Source organism: Aquarana catesbeiana, linkage group LG01 (genome assembly GCF_042186555.1).
Source record: "Aquarana catesbeiana isolate 2022-GZ linkage group LG01, ASM4218655v1, whole genome shotgun sequence".
Taxonomy (NCBI): domain Eukaryota; kingdom Metazoa; phylum Chordata; class Amphibia; order Anura; family Ranidae; genus Aquarana; species Aquarana catesbeiana.
In genome coordinates, this window is record NC_133324.1 from 399,383,162 (window position 1) to 399,398,102 (window position 14,941).

The following is a 14,941-nucleotide window of genomic DNA, read 5'->3' on the forward strand; positions in this document are numbered from 1 at the left end:
CTGACAGTTTCCTGGTCACCCTCGTGCATCCGCCCCCCTCCCTCCTTTGGTTGCTAGAATGTTGTCAGCCAGCCACCTGCATCCTAGCAACTGATGATGTAATTGGTTGCTAGGACACTGGCGGCCACACAGTCATTGTTTGTTATGGTGCATCATTACAACCAATGGCACTGTGTAAAAAAGTGAACAATAAGGATGGGGGTCTGGTATGCATTTTTGCATGCATATGCTGGGCCTCGTGAGGGTGTCCACCTTCAAGGTGGTCCCATATGAACAGTTCCACACGAGGGTGCAGTAGAAGAAAGTCTTGTCCAAGTGGGTAAAGTCTCCAGCATTCTTGAACAACCAGATTTGCATGGGTTGGGTCGCATTTTGAATGACAATTGCGCTGTCGTGCTACGCTGTACCCAAACTAATTTTTTATCATTTTCTTCACACAAATAGAGCTTTCTTTTGGTGGTATTTAGTTACTGCTTTTTTTTTATTTTTTACAAAAAAAAGAACAAAAATTTTGAAAAAAAAATGTTTTTTACATTTTTTCTGTCAGTAAATTTTGTAAGTAAGTAATTTTTCGCCTTCACTGATGTGTGCTGATGAGGCGGCATTGATGGGTACTGATGGGCTGAACTGGTGGGCATTGATGAGGTGGCACTTATGGGCACTGATGAGGCGGCATTTATGGGCACTGATTAGGTGGCACTGATGAGGAGGCACTAATATGCCACACTTATGGGCACTGATAGGTGGCACTGATATGTGGCGCTCATGAGCACTGATAGGCGGCACTGATGGGCACTGTTAGGTGGCACTGATGGGCACTAATAGGCGGCACTGGTGGGCACTGATAGGCGGCGCAGATAGGCGGTACTGATGGGCATTGATGGGTGGCACTGATGGGCATTGATTGACAGCAGTGATGGGCATTGATGGACAGTACTGATAGGTGGCACTGATTGCCAGCACTGACTGGCATCTCTAATGGGCACTGATTGGTGGCACTGGTGGGCATTGATTGCTGCCACTGGTGGGCACTGATAGCTGGCATTGGTGGGCACTGATTGGTGACATTGTATTACACTATTGTAATCAGTGCACTGATGATCAGGGCCCTGGTTACATTCCTAGATGTCCCCCTGTGAGGAGATGCCGCTGATCAGCTCTCCTCTCCTCACACTCTGTCAGTGTGAGGCGAGGAGAGCCGATTACCAGCACTTCCTTGTTTACATGTGACCGGCTGTGATTGACACAGCCGATCACATGGTTAAAGAGCCGTGGACGCGGCTCTTTACAGAGATCGGGGTCGCGCCGTGTCCTAGCAACATGGCACAGCCGCGATTACCATGCTGCGCGCCTCTGCGGGCGCACGAGATCGGCCGTTCTGGGACGCCGTCATATGATGTCGTCCCAGAACGAAAGCTGCACCGCCCTGCTGTCATTTTACGGTGGGCGGGCAGCAAGCAGTTAATTATATCACATTATATTGATGCACTTTAGATTGGAATTGATTTATCTATGTCCTATAGCAGTTTTTAGGCAGCTAGTAGTTACCCCATTTGCACTTTTATTGCACGTGTCACTTTATTCCATGTGTCTTTAAGATAAGGCACATATTATTAGTTACACAGCACCCCCTATCTCCCATCTTCCAATTGCACAGTGTTCTTCCTTTGTTTTGGGGAGCAACTATATATATATATATATATATATATATATATATATATATATATTAGGTTTGTTAATTATTTTTTGGCGCAAGGTTCCCCTTTTACACAATTGTTGAAATGAACCAGGCAGTTTAAATAGCCTGGCGGGGCTGGCTGTGGGCATGACTGACGAGCAGGAGATGTTTAACAGGTGAGCCATTGTGGAACGATGAGTTCTGGCAATCAACCGACAGCTGAGCAACCTGAGCACAGAGAAGGAAGGACTGAGAGCCCAGCCCAGACAGTACCCCTTCCTCAATGACCCTTCCCCCTTGGAGGACCACCAGGTTTGAGGGGAAAACATCTATTGAAAGCACGGAGGAGGACAGGAGCATGTACGTCCAAGGATGAGACCCAAGAGTGTTCCTCCGGACCATACTCTCCAATGAACCAGATACTGTATGCGCCCATGGAACCTAAGGAAGTCAATGATCAATTGTATCTCATACGCTTCATGGTTCTCAACCTGCACCAGGCGAGGACGTGGTATCGAGGTAGTGGAGTGGTCGCACACCAAGGGTTTCAATAAGGAGACATGAAAAGCATTGAAATACGCATGTTAGAAGGAAGGTCTAATGTGTAAGCCACTGGGTTAATCCTACGTAGAATACGGAAAGGCCCAATAAATCGTAGTGCCAGTTTCAGTGGGGGAACACAGAGTTGGAGGTTACAAGATGACAGCCAGACCCGCTGCCCAACCTGGTAGGAAGGTGCAGGTAGGTGGTCAGCATGGAATCTGTACCTCTCAGTGGCACGTCACAAGGACTCCTGGACCTGCACCCAAGTGGAGCGAAGATCGTGGAGATGCTCCTCTAATGCAGGAATTCTTTGAGGAACAAATGAGTCAGGCAACATGGATGGTTGGAAACCATAATTCGCCATAAACTGAGAAATCGGGAAGTGGTATTGACGGCACTATTGTGAGCAAATTCTGCCCAAGGTAGAAGGTCTGACCAGTTGTTATGGTGGTCAGAAATATAGCAGCGTAGAAACTGCTCCAAGGCTTTGTTGGCTCGTTCTGTGGCCCCATTGGACTGCGGGTGATACACAGGAGAGAAGGAAAGCTGAATTCCTAACTGCACAAAAGGCTCGCCAAAACCTGGATACAAACTGGCTACCCCTGTCCGAGTCGATAACCTTGGGTAGCCCATGTAATTGAAAGGTCTCCTGAGCAAAAATGGATGCCAGTTCCGTGGATATGGGCAACTTCTTAAGTGGAATGCAATGTGACATTTTCCAGAACCGGTCAACCACCATAAGGATAACTGTGTTGCCCTGGGAGTTGGGTAACTCCACAATAAAATCCATAGGCAGGTGGATCCAAGGCCTCTCTCTATAGGGTATGGGTTGTAGGAGGCCCACTGGAAGGTGTTTTGGTGTCTCAGCACAGATGAAACAGGCGGCTACGAAGGCGGCTACATCAGCACGGAGACTAGGCCACCAAAATTGTTGTGAAATAGCCCAAATCAGTTGATTTTTCCCAGGGTGGCCAGCAGCCTTGGGAGAATGTTAAGTCTGGAGCACAGCTGTGCAGAGACTCTCAGGAACAAAGCAGCGGTCACAAGTTTTCTCAGGAGGAGAATGGAACTGAGCGACAAGAATTCTGTCACCCAAAGGTGAAGTGAGACTGGTACGAACCGTAGCCAGAATACAATTCGGAGGGTTCACAGGAACAGGATCCGACTCCATCTTGGAAGTGGAGGAAAACTGCCGTCACAATGCATCAGCCCTTACATTCTTAATACCGGGTAAGAATGAGAATGTAATTGAAGCTTGACAAGAAAAGAGCCCATCGCGCCCTTCTGGGAGAGAGGTGTTTAACCTCAGACAAGAATGTGAGATTCTTATGGTCAGTCAGAATGAGAACCGGCCACGTGGAACCTTCGAGGAGATGCCTCAATTCTTTAAGGGCTAAAATGATAGCTAACAATTCTCTGTCCCCAATCTCGTAATTGCATTCTGCAGGAGACAATTTCTTAGAAAAGTAGCCACAAGAATGCATAGCGCTCTCCGAGGTAGGATGTTGAGACAGAACATCAGTTGCATCGACCTCAAGAATGAAGGGTAGCATAGGATCAGGATGTGCGAACACAGGAGCTGAAACAAATGCAGCCTTGAGAGACTCAAAGGCTTTAATGAAATCTGGAGACCAATTCTGTGGGTTACTGTCCTTTCTGATCATATCAGTCAGGGGTTTGAAATAAGAAGAGAAGTTCCGAATACATTTCTGATAATAATTGGCAAAGCCAAGAAAACGTTGTAACAGACATAGACCTACGGGTCGAGGCCACTGTAGAACTGCAGATAATTTCTCTGGGTCCATCAAAAAAACGGCAATACAAATGTCATAACCCAGAAATTTAACCTGTTCACGATGGAACTCGCACTTCTCTGACTTACAATATTGTTTATTATCTCTAAACCTCTTTAGCACACGGGAGACATCTGTGTGGTGGCTCTCTAGGGATTTAGAATATATGACAATATCGTTGAGATAAACCTCCACACATTGCTGCAACATATCTCGGAGGACATCGTTGATGAACTCCTGAAAAACTGCAGGAGCCTTACAAAGGCCAAACGGCCTTACAAGGTATTCATAATGTTCTGTCCTGGTGTTAAATGCAATTTTCCATTTGTCTCCCTCCTTGATCCTCACAAGATTGCATGCCCCTCTAAGATTGAGCTTCGTGAAAACAGTTGCTCCCTTGAGGCGGTCAAATAATTCCATAATCAACGGAATCAGGTAGGCGTTCTGAGGCCCCTATAATCGATACAAGGTTTCAATTCACCACTCTTCTTTTTCACAAAGAAGAAGCGAGTACCAGCAGGAGACGAGGATTTGCGGATGAACCCTCGAGAAAGTGTGTCAGCAACACAGTCCTCCATAGCTTTATCCTCCGAGACAGACAAAAGGTAAACCTGGCCACGGGGAGACATAGCACCAGGTTTAAGGTCAATTGCGCAATCATACGACTGGTGTGGAGGCAAACTACAGGCTTGACCCTTGTCAAAGACATCGCTAAATTTGCAGTACTCCTCTGGCAAGGAGGATAGGGAAGAGGTGCACAAGAGAGAGGGGTTGTGCTTCTGTAACCAAGGATAACCAATAACCACTGGATAATGAGGAGAGAAAATGGCTTGGAATTGGATTATCTCATGGTGAAAAGCTCCTACGGCCATGGTCAACGGAGCAGTCTCATGAGTCACATGGGCAGGCTGTAGAGGTCTCCCATCAATAGCCTCAATGGCAAGTGGAGTGGCACGAAGCTGCAGCGGAATCGAGTGCTTAGACACAGAGGCACCATCTATGAACAGCCCTGCAGCCCCAGAGTTGATTAGAGCCTGTAGCTCGATAGACGACTCAGACCAAAAAAGGGTAACCGGAACCGGTTGCTTATCCTTCTGGATAACGTGGGGACGTAACAACGCCACCTAAGGTCTGTCCCCTACAGGACCTCAGGGTGCGGGCTGTTCCCGGACGGGTAGGACAAGACTTCAAAAAGTGACCTGCCTGGCTACAATAAAGGCACAATCTCTCCCTCTTAAAGGCCCTCCCATCCACAGAAAGACATGTGAAGCCCAAATGCATGCGTTCTACTTCACTATGGGAGGTGAGGGAGGCAAGGGTGGGACTGCAAATCTCAGCCAAACGTACAGGAGGCTTCCACAAGCGCTCCTTAAAGGAAGGTCTCTCTCGGAGTCTGGAGTCAATGAGAGTGGCAAACGTGATCAACTTCTCCAGATCTGTAGGTATGTCTCAGGTTGCTATCTCATCTTTGAGGTTATCTGAGAGACCATGAGAAAAAGCAGCCATGAGGGCCTCATTGTTCCAAGCGACCTCTGCTGCCAGAGTACGGAATTCAATGGCGTAATCAGCAACAGTTCTCATACTTTGATGGACATGAGGCTCTTGGCAGCAGTAGTGGAGCATGCAGGAACATCAAATTCCCTTTTAAAGAAAACCACAAACTCTTGGTAACTCAGGACTTTTTGCATCTGAAATATAGGGTTTGCCCAGGCCAATTTTATATCAGAAAGCAAAGAAATGATGAAGCCTACTTTGCTTCTGTCCGTGGGGAATGCCTGGGGCAGCATCTCAAAGTATATCCCAACCTCGTTCAGAAACCCTCTACATTGAACTGGATCACCCCCAAATCACTGGGAAAGCGGAGCGGAACCAGACATACCTCTTACAGAGGTAATATTGAAGGTGGGTGCCTTCACAGAGACTGGAGCAGCAGTAGGGATGGCCTGCAACACAGGTTGTACCGGAACAACCAGGTGAGCAGTCCGAATCAGGAGCGTCTGTAACGCTATGGCAAACTGATCCATGCGGTGATCTTGCTTATTCAACCTGGAAAAAATATTACCACTAGGTGGATTGCCTGCATCTTCTGAATTCATGGCCTTCACCTACTGTCAGGAACCATGAAACAGACGGAGACAGAAAATGCTGTAAAAAAATCACACCTTTTAATAAAATGATATAACTGGTAAACGTAGTCAAAACATAGCCAGGGTTAAATCGGGTAGTCAGAGGCAGCAGACAGGATCAGGAACCAGAAGGGACATCAGCCAGGCAAGTCTTCAACAGGAACACAGCAGAGAGTCTCTAGATATGTTTCAATAGCCAAGAGGGGCTGGCTGTGGGGTTGATTAACGAGTAGGAGATGATCAACAGGTGAGCCACTGTGGAACGAGGAGTTCTGGCAATTAACCGACAGCTGAGCAACCTGAGCACAGAAAAGGAAGGACTGAGAGCCCAGCCCTGACAGTGGGATCCCCTTGGCAGATGCGAAACAGACAGCTCTCTTGGTGCCGTGGAGCCAGTATCCTCTCATTTATGCATTTCCTCCTCTCAAACTTCTCCCTTGTCTCCTGCAGGATAGAGGCAAAATGGATTCCAGTTATTCTGGTGCCTCCCAATCAGAGTAGTTGATCCTGGTACGCTGACATGGTGTGGCTGGTCGCGGACGTGCCCAGACAGATCTTCGGTCCAAGGGACCAATCTTTTACCCTGCTTTAACGTCGCTAGCTTTAACGGCCCAGCTATTGGGAGCCAGATTCTTAGAGACTGGGTTTTCAAGCTCAGTGATTCCTACCATGTTAAAGGCACATAAATCAACCTCTCAGGGAATTTATCACCGCACTTGGAAGGTTTACATCTTGTGGTGTAAGTCTACAGTACTTGTTTGCATCCACACCCTTTCTCGGTGGTTTGGGTTTTGGCCTTTCTCCAATGGGGCGTTGATTAAAAGCTTGTCTCAAGTGCCATTAAGGACCAGGTTTCTTCCCTTTGCGATTTTCTTTTAATGTTCTTGTGGGACCTGAACCTGGTTCTTTTTGTCCTTTAGAAGCCTCCATCTGAGAATATTAGAGATATTCACCTACTTATGCTCTCTCAGAAAGTGGCCCTTTTAGTTGCTATCATTTCCGCACGTCACGTGTCGGAGTTGGTGGTCTTGTCCTGTAAGTCTCCCTATTTGGTCTTACACAGGGGTGTGGTGGTCCTCTGTCCGTGTACTTCTGAAAATGGTGTTCAACTTTCACCTGAATGAGGACATTGTCCTGCCTTCCCTGTGTCTGCGCCCATCGCATCCTAAGGAGGTTGCACTGCACTCCTTGGATGTGGTCTGGGCGGTTTGTGTGTACCTGTCTGCTACAGCTTCTTTTTGAAGGTCAGATTCCCTTTTTTTTTATGGTTGTGGACAGCCCATGCAAGGGCCTGGCAGCCTCCTCTGCCACTATTTCTCGTTGGATTAGGCAGACAGTTGTTCAGGCTTATGCCACTAAGGGTGGGGCACTTCCCTTCCTATTTACAGCACACTCTGTTAGGGTGATTAGTGCCTCCTGGGCATTCTGACATCAGGCATCGGTGTCTCAAGTTTGCAAGGCGGCTACCTGGTTGTTTGCACACACCTTTACAATTTTTTACAAAGTTGATGGATGGGCATCTTCAGATGCGTGTTTAGAAAGCAAAGTTTTGCAGGCAGCTGTTTGAGGGTTTTTGTTCCCCTTCTGGGAGGTTCTCGGGTGGCTGCATGTTTTCTTTGTTTTTCCTCCCCTTGTTGAGGCACTGCTTTGGGACACCCCATGGAGACCTGCTGGCTTCTACAGACATCAAAGTGGCGTACCTGCATATTCCCATTTTTCCAGTGCATCAGCATTTTCTATGCTTTGCTGTGGGACCTCTATGACACCAGTTTGTAGTCCTGCCTCTCGGCCCCAGTATTAGTTCTACCGCACTCTTGTGATATCTCCTTTGTTGAATTTGGATGGATCCTAACCCTCAGAAATTGACCCTGGAACCAACTTGTCCTTTGAAGTATCTGGGTCTAGGTCTGGACACAGCTCAAATGAAAGTGTTTCTTCCACAGGAGAAACATCAAACTCGCATTCTCAGCCCAGAAGTCGTCTGACTCCTCTTTTGCATGACAGTCTTGATGGTCATGATACCTGATGGTAGCCTCCTTCAAGGCAGTCCCATTTGCCCAGTTTCACTCCAGACCTCTAGAACACAACAGTATGTCATAATGGGACAAGTCAATCAAGTCCCTAGACGGACCAGTTAGTTTGGCAACGAGGGCCAGGTTGTTCTTGCCTTATGGCTCCTCTCTTCTATAAGATCCTCACTATGTATGCCAGCCTGTGTGATGCCAGGGAGGAGTTCTGGGCACCCTGTCAGTGCAGATGATTTGGTCACTGGAGGAGTCTCATCTCTCAATCAACACCTTGAAACTTTGAGCGATTTGGTGACTCTGCAGCTTTGGACCCCCCACATTCACTTGGACAACACCATGCAGTGGCATACAGTGCATCAATGATAATAATAGTACTCAGGCACTTTTCAATCTGTTATTTCTATGGTTATCTAGTTATTAATCTCATTGCACACACCCAGTGTTTATCACCAGCAGGAACAATATTGGATGTGATTGTTTAAGCACGTATATACGTTTATTTTGTCATTTTTATGGTATTTTAGTATGAATCAGTTTATTGTGCACACCCAGCACTTTAGTACACTTGTTCACATTTGGTAATTAATAGTTGTTAGACTTGCCTTCTAGGAATTTTGCACTTTATATAGTAGTTAGGATACCCACAGGGATCAATATAGCACATAGCACTTATTTATATATTCAGAGTATTGTGATATTAGCGCACCATTTTTTACTATTTTATTAATACAGTGCATCAACCATCAAGAAAGAACCAGAAATCTCACTGTGGCAAGAGAGGTAGATTGGACCCTGTACTGAGCAGAACTCCATGTTCCCACCTTGTACATTCCAGGCATTGACGATTGGTAGGCAGACTTCCTCAGCCAACAGCACTTGGACCCAGGGGGAGTGTCCCCACATCTGAAGAATTATTAGGACCTGTGTCCCAGGTGGGGGACAACAGATGTGAATGGCCTCCAGGTTCAGCAACAAAATGGATAGGTTTGTTTCCATGTACAGATAGCTGAAGCAATAGATGCTCTGTTGTCTCTGTGGGATAAGTACATCCTGATCTATGCCTTTCACTCCCATAAAACTCCCAGTGATCTGGAATGGCCCAGGCAAATGTGTTACAGCGACCTGGTAAGACTACTGGCAGATGCTATAAGTTCCCTTCCAGATTGTCGGCATTCTTTGTCTCTAGGACTGCTTTACCATTCAGTTTCATGGTTGCTGGCTTCACTAGTGTAGCTATTAAAGCCCAGGTTTTGAGAGAAAAAATTGAATTCTAGAGGATGTGGATCTGAAGACCAAAAAAGATTTTATGGGCTCGCTGGATCTGACCAAATAGGTGGTCTTATCTAGTCAGAATCCATTGCATGGGGTGCACACGGTGGTGGATAGGAAGATTGAGCATCACATTGGTGATTTTCAGATCGCACTTGAACATTTTATGTGAGCACAATTATGGGTGTTTTTATTGGTTTATCTATATATTACTACACTGAGTGTTTTTTATGTTTGTTTTTTGCACTTTTGAGTGAAAGTGAGAAGTAAAGAATCTTGAAAACTTTGGTTGCTGAGGGAGGAATGCGACATTTAGTGATGTTTGCATTATTTCACAAGCTTGTTTTGACCCATTGGTATATAGGGTCTAACTTTCTGGTGAGCATTTAATAAAATTCTTTATGAAGCACTTTACGGAAAACAACTTGAAGATTTTTGTTTCCTGACACAGACAATTTGTAGTTGTTAAAGGAGTTTCGGGTCAATTCACTAAAGACTACCGCATGCGATAGCAGTGTGACTCATTTGCATAAATTATCGCACGCAGTAAAAAAATGTCCAATTCACACAGAAAAAAAAAATATTATGCAGTATTTACCGTAAAATGAAAAATGTGCTGGTAAATATTGCAAAAAAAACATGTAATGTGGTAAGCTGTTAAGTCTAATTCACAAACGGAACCTAAACTAAAAAAAAGATGCAATATTTATCACCAGAGTTTTGCTGGTGGTAGCACATGCGATATTGCTCAGATGCAGCGTGGGGGTCACCCCCCAATAGTTGGTTGTTATGGAGTGGGCTGGAAAATTGGCTGCCGTGTTCTTAAGAACGGATGACTCACAGCTTTCAGCGGGTTTACTGAATGTAAAAAAACCATGCTGACACCTGAATGTAAAAAAAAAACATGCTGGCAATTAAAAATTCTTTAAAAAAAAACAGCTTGGGGGTCCCCCCAATCCATACTAGGCCCATTGTGTCTGGTATGAATTTTAGGGGGAGCCCCAGACCAAAATAAAGAAACGGCGTGGGGTCCCCCCCAAAATTCATACCAGACCCTTATCTGACCATGCAGCTTGGCACACCAGGAAGGGGGGTAACAAACGAGAGCCCCCCTCCTCCTGAACCATACCAGACCACATGCCCCCAACATTGGGGGGGGGTGTCTGACAGCCCTTTAATAACTAAGGGGTGTGGTGATCACCACCATATTGTGACGTCATCAACCAGGGGCATGCTTTTTTTGATTTTTACTTTTTTCAGGTCAACGGTGGCGGCGGGCGGTGTGATTGATTATACAACTACACCGGTGAACTTTATTTTTATTCTTGACTTATTAAAGTGGAGTTCCATCCACTTTTACAACTCTTTAGCATCCCTCACTAAACTGTGCACTGTAAACAAATTGGATATTTTTACTTTTTTTTTTTCTCAGCACTTACTGTATTTCTGCTGTATTCATTTTTCACTTCCTCCTCCCTGGTCGTGGCCCATCGCATCATTTCCTGTTTGCAATGCCTTCTGGTAAGGGGCGGCAACTTCCTCTGACACTGTCGTTGCTATGGAAACCTGACCTGAAACCTATTACAATGCCTGTGCTGCACTGAGCATGTGCGAGATCTGCAAGGATGAGATCCAGGAAGAAATACAGTCTGGCTTCAGATGCCCAGACTTAAGATGACCACGGCCTGCTGTAAGTTTATAAAATAACAAACTTCTGCTATAAACTAACAAAACAGACCTTAGTTTACAGACTAATTTTACTAGAATACATTGAGCTTGTGTATTATAGGGGTATTTTCATTTAAAAAGTATAATTTCGGCCGGAACACTACTTTAACAAAGGAATTTTCAAAAACTTGTGTTGTGTTTTATTTACTTCTTACACTTTTTGATGAATGAGTAGGGATACAATGTACCCCATACTCGTTCACTTGGGGAGGGGGGGATGTGGGGGCTTCCAGATTCCGATAAGCCCCCCCCCCCGCCCAAAGACCTCCACAACCACTGGCCAGGGTTGTGGGGAAGAGGCCTTTGCTTTGGGGGGGAGAGCCCCCTTCTCCAAACAAAGGGCATGTGGCCTGGTATGGTTCTGGATAGGGGGGGCGCTTGTATGGATTGGGGGTAGGACCCCCACAATGTATTTTTTAAGAATTTTTAATTGCTGCTATGTTTTTTTTTTTACATTCAGTTGTCAGCGGGAAAAGCCATTTATGCTGATGAGGCATCCATTGTTAAGGACACAGTAGCCGATCCTTATCAACAGGCTACGGTTTGATAAATTACTGCATGAAAATATGCGATAATTATGGCATGATAATATGTGATAATTACCGCATTACTGCTATTTTACCTCATAAGCTATTTACCAGCAAATTCTTAGTGAATTGGACATTTGTACAATTGTTTCCACATGTGTTATTTTACTGATATTTAACTCTTAGTAAAAGTGAATTTTGTCTTTAAGCACTGGGAATATATTGTACAAATTTGGGGTAAAAGGGTCTTTTCAGCTGCCAGAGTGATTTTTCAGGGAATTTTCCCAAGCACTCATTTCAAAATGATAAGAGTTTGTTAGAATGAGGGCCTAATAGAGAGGGAAACCCATGTTCCACACACTGCACAACTAGGGGGCACCAGTCCGATATATATTAGAAAGAAAAAAGTATTGTAGAAGATGGGCTTTTAAATGGTAGTCCCCATGGTTAAGATAAAACATATATATATATATATATATATATATATATATATATATATATACTAGAGCTGCACGATTCTGGCTAAAATGAGAATCACAATTTTTTTGCTTAGAAGATAGATCACGATTCTCTCACGAGTCTCACGGCGTAACATGATCTTTCACATTAAACAAGAAAATTGGGCTAACTTTACTTTTTCGTTTTTTTTTAATCCATTGAAGTGTATTTTTTCTCAAAAAAGTTTGAAAGACCACCGTGCAAATGCAGTGTGACATAAAATATTGCAACAATCACCATTTTATTCCCTAGGGTCTCTGCTAAAAAATACATGTATAATATTTGGGGGTTCCAAGTAATTTTCTAGCAAAAAATACTGATTTTAACTTTGTAAGAAACAAGTGTCAGAAAAAGGTTTATACTTTAAGACCCCTTTCACACTGATGCGCTTTTCAGTCGCTTTCACGCTTAAAAAAAGCGCCTATTTCCATTCAAATCAACGAATGCTTTCACACTGCGGCAGTGCGCTGGCAGGGCGGTGAAAAAGCACCCCTCTCCATTGAAATGAATGGAAAGTGCCTGAAAAGCTCTTCAAAAGCGTCTGAAAAGCTCTTCAAAAGCGCTCAATGTTTTACTGGCAGTTTAGAAGCGCCTCAGTGTGAAAGGGGCCTAAGTGGTTAAACTTCCTGCATTTACACACAGAAGTTTATCCCTTTGAACTAAGGAAGAGTTACAATGTTTCTAGTTATCTACTAGCACTGACTATGTTGTTAAAAACTTAGCAGACTACCTGTTTTTTTTTTTTTTTTTGACAGCTGAGTGAGCAGAGAAGTCTCTACACTTGTTACATGAAAGAATCGGGAAACTCTGCAATAAAGATCGGGAGGGGAGTTGAATCGAGATCACGATTCTTTAGCGATTAATTGTGCAGCTCTAATATACACCAATCATTATTATAAAGATAAAAAAGTTTATTTATTAATATATATAGTGTTCATAAAGGGGCAACTAAAGCCCAAATATATGTAGAGAACATATCACACATACAGTATCTCACAAAAGTTAGTACACCCCCACATTTTTGTAAATATTTTATTATATCTTTTCATGTGACAACAGTGAAGAACTTGCACTTTGCTACAATGTAAAGTAGTGAGTGTACAGCTTGTATAACAGTGTAAATTTGCTGTCCCCTCAAAATAACTCAACACACAGCCATTAATGTCTAAACCGCTGGCAACAAAAGTGAGTACACCCCCTAAGTGAAAATGTCCAAATTGGGCCCAATTAGCCATTTTCCCTCCCCAGTGTCATGTGACTCGTTAGTGTTACAAGGTCTCAGGTGTGAATGGGGAGCAGGTGTGTTAAATTTGGTGTTATCGGTCTCACTCTCTCATACTGGTCACTGGAAGTTCAACATGGCACCTCATGGCAAAGAACTCTCTGAGAATCTGAAAAAAAGAATTGTTGCTCTACATAAAGATAGCCTAGGCTATAAGAAGATTGCCAAGACCCTGAAACTGAGCTGCAGCACGGTGGCCAAGACCATACAGCAGTTTAACAGGATAGGTTCCACTCAGAACAGGCCTCGTCATGGTCGACTAAAGAAGTTGGGTGCACGTGCTCAGCATCATATCCAGAGCTTATCTTTGGGAAATAGACGTATGAGTGCTGTCAGCATTGCTGCAGAGGTTGAAGGGGTGGGGGGTCAGCCTGTCAGTGCTCAGACCATACGCTGCACACTGCATCAAATTGGTCTACATGGCTTTCATCCCAGAAGGAAGCTTCTTCTAAAGATGATGCACAAGAAAGCCCGCAAACAGTTTGCTGAAGACAAGCAGACTAAGGACATGGATTACTGGAACCATGTCCTGTGGTCTGATAAGACCAAGATAAACTTATTTGGTTCAGATGGTGTCAAGCGTGTGTGGTGGCAACCAGGTGAGGAGTACAAAGACAAGTGTGTCTTGCCTACAGTCAAGCATGGTGGTGGGAGTGTCATGGTCTGGGGCTGCATGAGTGCTGCCGGCACTGGGGAGCTACAGTACATTAAGGAAACCATGAATGCCAACATGTACTGTGACATACTGAAGCAGAGCATGATCCCTCCCTGGGCAGTATTCCAACATGATAACGACTCCAAACACACCTCCAAGATGACCACTGCCTTGCTAAAGAAGCTGAGGGTAAAGGTGATGGACTGGCCAAGCATGTCTCCAGACCTAAACCCTATTGACCATCTGTGGGGCATTCTCAAATGAAAGGTGGAGGAGCGCAAGGTCTCTAACATCCACCAGCTCTGTGATGTCATCATGGAGGAGTGGAAGAGGACTCCAGTGGCAACCTGTGAAGTTCTGGTGAACTCTATGCCCAAGAGGGTTAAGGCAGTGCTGGAAAATAATGGTGGCCACACAAAATATTGACAATTTGGACAGTTTCACTTAGGGGTGTTCTTACTTTTGTTGCCAGCGGTTTAGACATTAATGGCTGTGTGTTGAGTTATTTTGAGGGGACAGCAAATTTACACTGTTATACAAGCTGTACACTCACTACTTTACACTGTAGCAAAAGTGTCATTTCTTCAGTGTTATCACATGAAAAGATATAATAAAATATTTACAAAAATGGGGGTGTACTCACTTTTGTGAGATTCTGTATGTGTGATATATTCTCTACATATATTTGCACTTTAGTTGCCCCTTTGTTTGTTTCTCTTTTATGAACGCTATATATATTAATAAATAAACTTTTATTTTTATAATAATGATTTGTGTATATGGGGACTACCATAAAAGCCCATCTTCTACAATAC

At 44.5% G+C, this 14,941-nt stretch overlaps 1 protein-coding gene across 1 annotated transcript in view; it reads left to right on the top strand.

Moving 5' to 3' along the window:
• DMRT1 (doublesex and mab-3 related transcription factor 1) overlaps positions 1 to 14,941 on the top strand; it is a 165,454-nt gene that overhangs the window by 61,251 nt on the left and 89,262 nt on the right. The window lies entirely within an intron of this gene.